Source organism: Ornithodoros turicata, chromosome 1, assembly GCF_037126465.1.
Source record: "Ornithodoros turicata isolate Travis chromosome 1, ASM3712646v1, whole genome shotgun sequence".
Classification (NCBI taxonomy): Eukaryota; Metazoa; Arthropoda; class Arachnida; order Ixodida; family Argasidae; genus Ornithodoros; species Ornithodoros turicata.
The window spans coordinates 176965973-176973472 of record NC_088201.1 but is presented as its reverse complement, the minus strand read 5'-3'; the positions used below and the strand labels follow the sequence as shown (position 1 = coordinate 176973472).

At 50.5% G+C, this 7500-nt stretch overlaps 10 non-coding genes across 10 annotated transcripts in view; all 10 read left to right on the top strand.

Moving 5' to 3' along the window:
- The first annotated feature begins 4816 nt into the window (after positions 1 to 4816).
- Positions 4817 to 4888, top strand: Trnaw-cca (transfer RNA tryptophan (anticodon CCA)). Its single transcript has one exon. It is a non-coding gene; the product is annotated as a tRNA-Trp (tRNA).
- Positions 4889 to 5021: 133 nt separating this feature from the next.
- On the top strand, positions 5022 to 5093 carry Trnaw-cca (transfer RNA tryptophan (anticodon CCA)). The gene has a single exon. It is a non-coding gene; the product is annotated as a tRNA-Trp (tRNA).
- Positions 5094 to 5636: 543 nt separating this feature from the next.
- On the top strand, positions 5637 to 5708 carry Trnaw-cca (transfer RNA tryptophan (anticodon CCA)). The gene has a single exon. It is a non-coding gene; the product is annotated as a tRNA-Trp (tRNA).
- A 133-nt stretch (positions 5709 to 5841) lies between these two features.
- On the top strand, positions 5842 to 5913 carry Trnaw-cca (transfer RNA tryptophan (anticodon CCA)). The gene has a single exon. It is a non-coding gene; the product is annotated as a tRNA-Trp (tRNA).
- A 133-nt stretch (positions 5914 to 6046) lies between these two features.
- Positions 6047 to 6118, top strand: Trnaw-cca (transfer RNA tryptophan (anticodon CCA)). Its single transcript has one exon. It is a non-coding gene; the product is annotated as a tRNA-Trp (tRNA).
- A 338-nt stretch (positions 6119 to 6456) lies between these two features.
- Positions 6457 to 6528, top strand: Trnaw-cca (transfer RNA tryptophan (anticodon CCA)). Its single transcript has one exon. It is a non-coding gene; the product is annotated as a tRNA-Trp (tRNA).
- Positions 6529 to 6661: 133 nt separating this feature from the next.
- Positions 6662 to 6733, top strand: Trnaw-cca (transfer RNA tryptophan (anticodon CCA)). Its single transcript has one exon. It is a non-coding gene; the product is annotated as a tRNA-Trp (tRNA).
- A 133-nt stretch (positions 6734 to 6866) lies between these two features.
- Positions 6867 to 6938, top strand: Trnaw-cca (transfer RNA tryptophan (anticodon CCA)). The gene has a single exon. It is a non-coding gene; the product is annotated as a tRNA-Trp (tRNA).
- Positions 6939 to 7251: 313 nt separating this feature from the next.
- On the top strand, positions 7252 to 7323 carry Trnaw-cca (transfer RNA tryptophan (anticodon CCA)). Its single transcript has one exon. It is a non-coding gene; the product is annotated as a tRNA-Trp (tRNA).
- A 133-nt stretch (positions 7324 to 7456) lies between these two features.
- The window catches only part of Trnaw-cca (transfer RNA tryptophan (anticodon CCA)), a 72-nt gene continuing 28 nt past the window's right edge, over positions 7457 to 7500 (top strand). The window contains exon 1 of the tRNA in view: positions 7457 to 7500. This exon is cut by the window's right edge and continues 28 nt beyond it. This is a non-coding gene — a tRNA (tRNA-Trp).

Sequence of the window (7500 nt, the reverse complement as noted above, 5' to 3'; positions counted from 1 at the left end):
AGATAGCGACGCAGATATGGCCGAAGTAGAGGAAAATTCAATGAAAAGGAAAAGAGAGTCAGAGAGGCATGCCACCACTGTAAAGGACTATCTAAGAGAGCAGAGAAAGGACGCAAGGTTTGAAAGTAGATGGAAGAAAGGGGACGCCCCGATGCCGGTGGTCCCGCTGGAGGAAGCTGGTGCATCACAGCTGAACGACCTTCACTTCACGGCCACCCAGTAACCAGCGGTCGCTTTCCAAACTCGTTCCATGTCAAGAAAAAAAATAAGAGTGGCAACTTTTAACACGTTCAGTCTGATTCGGCAAAACAGAAAGCACTGGCTCATGGAAATGATAAAGGAACACAAACTAGACATTATCTGCCTCCAGGAAACGAAGATCTCTACCGCGGAACAAGAGAAGGACCTTGTTAATTTCTTTAAACGTAACTACTACTGCTACCACTCCGCAGGCACTGGTCACAGTGCGGGGACAGCGATATTTGTGAAGAAGGACAGTATCGTCACCGTCGTCGACACCATCCTTGACCAAACCGGCCGATTTACCTGTGTCGATCTGCTCATCGCCAACCAGTTAGCGCGAGTAATTTGTGTCTACGCGCCAAATATAAGGGACGACAGGAAAATGTTCTTCTCTGAGCTGAGAGCTTTCGTGGACACACCGGCAAAAGTTGTATTCTGTGGCGACTTCAATATGGTAACCAGCAAGTATGACTGCAGCTACCCCTTCAGGAGGGACGCTAGTGTGACGGAATTCAAGAAGCTGGTGACAGATTTCAGTTTGGGCGACGTTGCTGCGGTAGGAACGGAACCTAGTCAGCGGTACACTCACTGGCAAGGTGCGTCCCATGCAAGACTCGACAGAATCTACAGGGTGTGTGCAGAAAAACGTGACCCGCATTTAGGCACATAGCTCATTGTCTACCCAACTAACGAACTTCCGGTGGCGCACGATGGCGCATTTATGCGTGCGAAATCTGCAGAAAAATTGTGGGAGCCACACTCAGCTTAGAAAATGGACAGAGCAACAAAAACTACTGCCTCCGTGCGTCAGAATAGGGCAACATGGCGGATGCAGGAGCGTTGTGTTAAAGAACCGCTAGGGGAACTATCGATGCAGAAATCGAAACGATGTCTCACATAGATGCTCATCGGTAGTAGCCCTAGCAGCGCTGCAGATAACTCTCCTGAGACCGCCATGCACTATCATGCACTGTCATGATCGCCCTATTCTAATGCATGGAAGCCGATGTTTTCGCGTTCTGATAATCTTTTTACTGTGAGTATGGCTACCAGGATTTTTTGTAGCTGTCGCACGCATAAATACGACATCGTACGCCACCGGAAGTTCCTGGGGTAAGTAGACAACGAGTTACATGTAAAAATGCGGGTCACGTTTTTCTGCACACACCCTGTATTTCTCCGCTGACTGGGACAAGACGGCCTGCAACTACACCGTCACGCCGGTACCTTTCTCGGACCACGGACTCGTCAGCGTCGACATCGATCTCAGCGCTCAGGCCACAAGTTGCATCAGCAAGGCAAGGTCTTATTCGTGGAAGCTCAACGAAAGCATCCTGGAAGAAGAGACTTTCTGTCAGGAAGTGGAAAACATGATCACAGAATACAAGAGCGGAAACAGTATCAACGCCGTTACGTGGGAGATCTTCAAGACAAACTTCAAAAACAAAGCAATATCCTATAGTCAGTCAAGAAGCTTCAAGGAGAGGGAACAGGCCCGGTCACTTACCAAAGACCTCCGTGTGTTAGTCGCAGAGGAAGACCACACCCCCGGACGGTATACACAGGAAATTGGAGAAGTGAAAAAGCAGCTTCTTGAAATTTTGGAAAAACGATACAAGGGTGCAGCAATTCGGAGCCGGCTAAACGCGGTGTCGCGTGAGGAAACGCCCAGCAAAGTATTCCTCCTACGGGAAAGAGAAAGGGGATCGTTCAACGCCATTACATGTTTGAACAGTCCAGACGGCACTGCAACATCGCAAGAGGAAATCGAAGGACTGTTCTACGAGAAGTTCCGCGGTCTGTTCTCGTCATCAACTGGGACAAACGTTACCGATGCTATAAGCGGCCTCGATTTGCCGGCAGTAAAGACAGAAGTAGCAGAAGCAGCGAACGGCGAAATAACAACGGGGGAGATAGAGAGAGTTATCCGAAAGCTGGGAAGAAACAAAGCTCCGGGCCCGGATGGAATTGGATCAGCATTCTATAAAAGGTTCGCTACCTTGCTCTCCCCAATCTTGAAGTTGGTGTTCGATGACATCGCTTCGAGAAAGTTGCTTCCGCCATCAATGCGTCAATCCTTCACCGTCCTTATCCCTAAAAAGAACCCCAAGAACAGCGAAGCTCCAACAGTTAACGATTTTCGACCAATCAGCCTTCTCTGCGCTGATTACAAGATATTTGCCAAGGTTCTCAATAACAGATTAGAGGGTTGCCTGCGGACTGCCATTGGTCAGCATCAAGTCTACGGAGTCAAGGGCAGGTCGATCGCACGAAACTTACACGTGATGCGGGCGGTGTGCGAGGCTGCCGAAACACTACCTGCCCGGCTGTGCGTTCTCCAGGTTGACCTGCGACAGGCGTTCGATAGAGTCAGTCACCAGTACCCCTGGCGGTTCTTGAAAAACTGAAGGTCGGGAGCTCCCTAATGGCCTGGATAAAGCTCTGCTACGAAGACATCAGCACCAGATTAGTAGTGAACGGGTGGTTAAGCAAACCCATACCGATTCATTCATCAGTGAGGCAGGGGTGTCCACTTTCACCGCTTCTGTTCGCCGCATACCTGGAACCGCTATGTCGCATGATCAGTTCCAACGAAAGTATTCAAGGGCTCAAGATAGGCGCGGAAAGCATCAAGCTTCTCGCGTATGCCGATGACGTAACCGTAGTGTGCACCACTGTTGAGGGAGTCCAACAAGCACTAGACACCATTCAGGAGTTCTCGAAGCACTCCGGAGCAGAGCTCAACCTCAGCAAGACATTAGGCAGCTGGCTTGGACCGTGGGAAGAAACTCCAACCAATCTTCTTGGCTTGCAGTGGACAAACAAGGTTGACAAGTACCTCGGAGTCGAGTTCGACTTAAGAAAGCAAGCAGCACACGTATGGAACCCCAAATTGAACCGGCTCAGGCACTCGCTGACTCCCTGGCACGGACGGTTCCTCACGCTCTTCAACAAGGCGTACGTATGCAATTCCTGCTTGTACCCAGCAGTGCTGTATACTGCCCAATGCACGAAATACAACAATGCAGTGGTCAACAAGTTCTACCGACTGTGTGCCACCTTTGTGTGGAATTCTCCAATGGAAAAGATGCGACAATCGAACCTCTTCTTGAGCCCAAGCAAAGGTGGATTTGGACTTGTGAACCTCGACATTAAGCTCAAAGTTCAGAGGTTCCTCTACTTCAGGGACCAGGACGATCCATTCCTCAGAAGCTGCACACAGACACTTGGAGCACATCACCTCCATAGGTGGACAGTGTCACTAGAAAATCCGGCAAGGGCAAAGGAGACTAGGGCGTTCTACAGGGAGATCGGAGCGGCTATTGCCTTTTTTGAAATGCGGTTCTCTTGGGACTACCTCAGCAAGGTTAAACGGAGAAAGCTCTACTGGGATACTGTAGACAGCGTGACACCAGAACCGCTCTATCGGAAGTTCCTTCTCACAACAGAAGCCCAGAACGTCTTCAAAAGGCTACGCAAGTTCTGCGTACCATCCGGCGCGAAGGACCTCTTCACAAGGTTCCACTGCGAAGTGTTGCCGGTCAAAGTCTGGCTGCAGAGAAAAGGATTCTTTGTCCCGTGGTCAGTGAGGTGTGACCTGTGCAGCGCTGAAGAAGACCTGTTTCATGTGTTTGTAAACTGCAAACGAGCACGAGATTTTTGGGAGCAGTTCAGAGCGTGCACCGGTCTGGACATCAACATTGACTGGTTTTCTCTAAAATTCCTCGTGTTCGACGGCTGCGAAGACAACAACACGTCGGCCGCTCTGGTGGTCATCGGCCTCCACTCCTTATGGCGGTACAGGATGGCCATTTCTGAAGGCAAAGCCAAGCCGAAGACACCATGGAACCACTTCCTCACCAGCCTTGAATGGGTGCTCACAGTGGTGACAGCACGGGAAGACGATATCACTTGCAGCGGACTTAGGAGCCTGCTGCAGACCATCACAGCAAGGAACAAGTACGCCAGCTGGTGAAAGACAGCGATGTAAAGGCACCTGCTTCGAGCAACAAGAGGGTACGGAAGAGTACCACAGTGAAGACGCCGCAGAGCAAGCTGAAGACGAACAAAATTAGGAAACGGCACACCCTATTAACTTACAGAATGGCGAAGTAGCCATTGAGGTTTTATGTGTACGTTTTAGCATGGAATAAAGGCTAAAAAAAAAAAAAAAAAAAAGGTAGCGCGTCTGACTCCAGATCAGAAGGTTGCGTGTTCAAATCACGTTCGGGTCACGTTGCTTTTGACATTCGTTTCCCGTAAGGTGCGCACGACATAACGGAGGTGCTTGAAGTTACTGACCTAAATCCTGCGTACTTGTATGAGTCCGCTCAGGGACTACACACGACAAGGTCATATGTTCGGTCGGACAAGATGGCGCAATGGTAGCGCGTCTGACTCCAGATCAGAAGGTTGCGTGTTCAAATCACGTTCGGGTCACGTTGCTTCTGACATTCGTTTCCCGTAAGGTGCGCACGACATAACGGAGGTGCTTGAAGTTACTGACCTAAATCCTGCGTACTTGTATGAGTCCGCCCAGGGACTACACACGACAAGGTCATATGTTCGGTCGGACCCGATGGCGCAATGGTAGCGCGTCTGACTCCAGATCAGAAGGTTGCGTGTTCAAATCACGTTCGGGTCACGTTGCTTTTGACATTCGTTTCCCGTAAGGTGCGCACGACATAACGGAGGTGCTTGAAGTTACTGACCTAAATCCTGCGTACTTGTATGAGTCCGCTCAGGGACTACACACGACAAGGTCATATGTTCGGTCGGACCCGATGGCGCAATGGTAGCGCGTCTGACTCCAGATCAGAAGGTTGCGTGTTCAAATCACGTTCGGGTCACGTTGCTTTTGACATTCGTTTCCCGTAAGGTGCGCACGACATAACGGAGGTGCTTGAAGTTACTGACCTAAATCCTGCGTACTTGTATGAGTCCGCCCAGGGACTACACACGACAAGGTCATATGTTCGGTCGGACAAGATGGCGCAATGGTAGCGCGTCTGACTACAGAGCAGAAGGTTGCGTGTTCAAATCACGTTCGGGTCATGTTCCTGTTGACATTCGTTTCCTGTATGGTGCGCACAACATAATGGAGGCGCTTGAAGTTACTGACCTAAATCCTGCGTACTTGTATGAGTCCGCTCAGTGACTACACACGACAAGGTCATTTCTTGGGTCGGGCCCGATGGCGCAATGGTAGCGCTTCTGACTCCAGACCAGAAGGTTGCGTGTTCAAATCACGTCCGGGTCACGTTCCTTTTGACATTCGTTTCCCGTATGGTGCGCACAACATAATGGAGGCGATTGAAGTTACTGACCTAAAACCTGCGTAGTTGCATGAGTCCGCTCAGTGACTACACACGACAAGGTCATATCTTCGGTCGGACCCGATGGCGCAATGGTAGCGCGCCTGACTCCAGATCAGAAGGTTGCGTGTTCAAATCACGTTCGGGTCACGTTCCTTTTGACATTCGTTTCCTGTATGGTGCGCACAACATAATGGAGGCGCTTGAAGTTACTGACCTAAATCCTCCGTAGTTGTATGAGTCCGCTCAGTGACTACACACGACAAGGTCATATGTTCGGTCAGACCCGATGGCGCAATGGTAGCGCGTCTGAGTCCAGATCAGAAGGTTGCGTGTTCAAATCACGTTCGGGTCACGTTGCTTTTGACATTCGTTTCCCGTAAGGTGCGCACGACATAACGGAGGCGCTTGAAGTTACTGACCTAAATCCTGCGTACTTGTATGAGTCCGCTCAGGGACTACACACGACAAGGTCATATGTTCGGTCGGACCCGATGGCGCAATGGTAGCGCGTCTGACTCCAGATCAGAAGGTTGCGTGTTCAAATCACGTTCGGGTCATGTTCCTGTTGACATTCGTTTCCTGTATGGTGCGCACAACATAATGGAGGCGCTTGAAGTTACTGACCTAAATCCTGCGTACTTGTATGAGTCCGCTCAGTGACTACACACGACAAGGTCATTTCTTGGGTCGGGCCCGATGGCGCAATGGTAGCGCTTCTGACTCCAGACCAGAAGGTTGCGTGTTCAAATCACGTCCGGGTCACGTTCCTTTTGACATTCGTTTCCCGTATGGTGCGCACAACATAATGGAGGCGATTGAAGTTACTGACCTAAAACCTGCGTAGTTGCATGAGTCCGCTCAGTGACTACACACGACAAGGTCATATCTTCGGTCGGACCCGATGGCGCAATGGTAGCGCGCCTGACTCCAGATCAGAAGGTTGCGTGTTCAAATCACGTTCGGGTCACGTTCCTTTTGACATTCGTTTCCTGTATGGTGCGCACAACATAATGGAGGCGCTTGAAGTTACTGACCTAAATCCTCCGTAGTTGGATGAGTCCGCTCAGTGACTACACACGACAAGGTCATATGTTCGGTCGGACCCGATGGCGCAATGGTAGCGCGTCTGAGTCCAGATCAGAAGGTTGCGTGTTCAAATCACGTTCGGGTCACGTTGCTTTTGACATTCGTTTCCCGTAAGGTGCGCACGACATAACGGAGGCGCTTGAAGTTACTGACCTAAATCCTGCGTACTTGTATGAGTCCGCTCAGGGACTACACACGACAAGGTCATATGTTCGGTCGGACCCGATGGCGCAATGGTAGCGCGTCTGACTCCAGATCAGAAGGTTGCGTGTTCAAATCACGTTCGGGTCACGTTGCTTTTGACATTCGTTTCCCGTAAGGTGCGCACGACATAACGGAGGTGCTTGAAGTTACTGACCTAAATCCTGCGTACTTGTATGAGTCCGCTCAGGGACTACACACGACAAGGTCATATGTTAGCGCGTCTGACTCCAGATCAGAAGGTTGCGTGTTCAAATCACGTTCGGGTCACGTTCCTTTTGACATTCGTTTCCTGTGTGGTGCGCACAACATAATGGAGGCGCTTGAAGTTACTGACCTAAATCCTGCGTAGTTGTATGAGTCCGCTCAGTGACTACACACGACAAAGTCATATGTTCGGTCGGACCCGATGGCGCAATGGTAGCGCGTCTGACTCCAGGTCAGAAGGTTGCGTGTTCAAATCACGTTCGGGTCACGTTGCTTTTGACATTCGTTTCCCGTAAGGTGCGCACGACATAACGGAGGCGCTTGAAGTTACTGGCCTAAATCCTGCGTACTTGTATGAGTCCGCTCAGGGACTACACACGACAAGGTCATATGTTCGGTCGGACCCGATGGCGCAATGGTAGCTCGTCTGACTCCAGATCAGAAG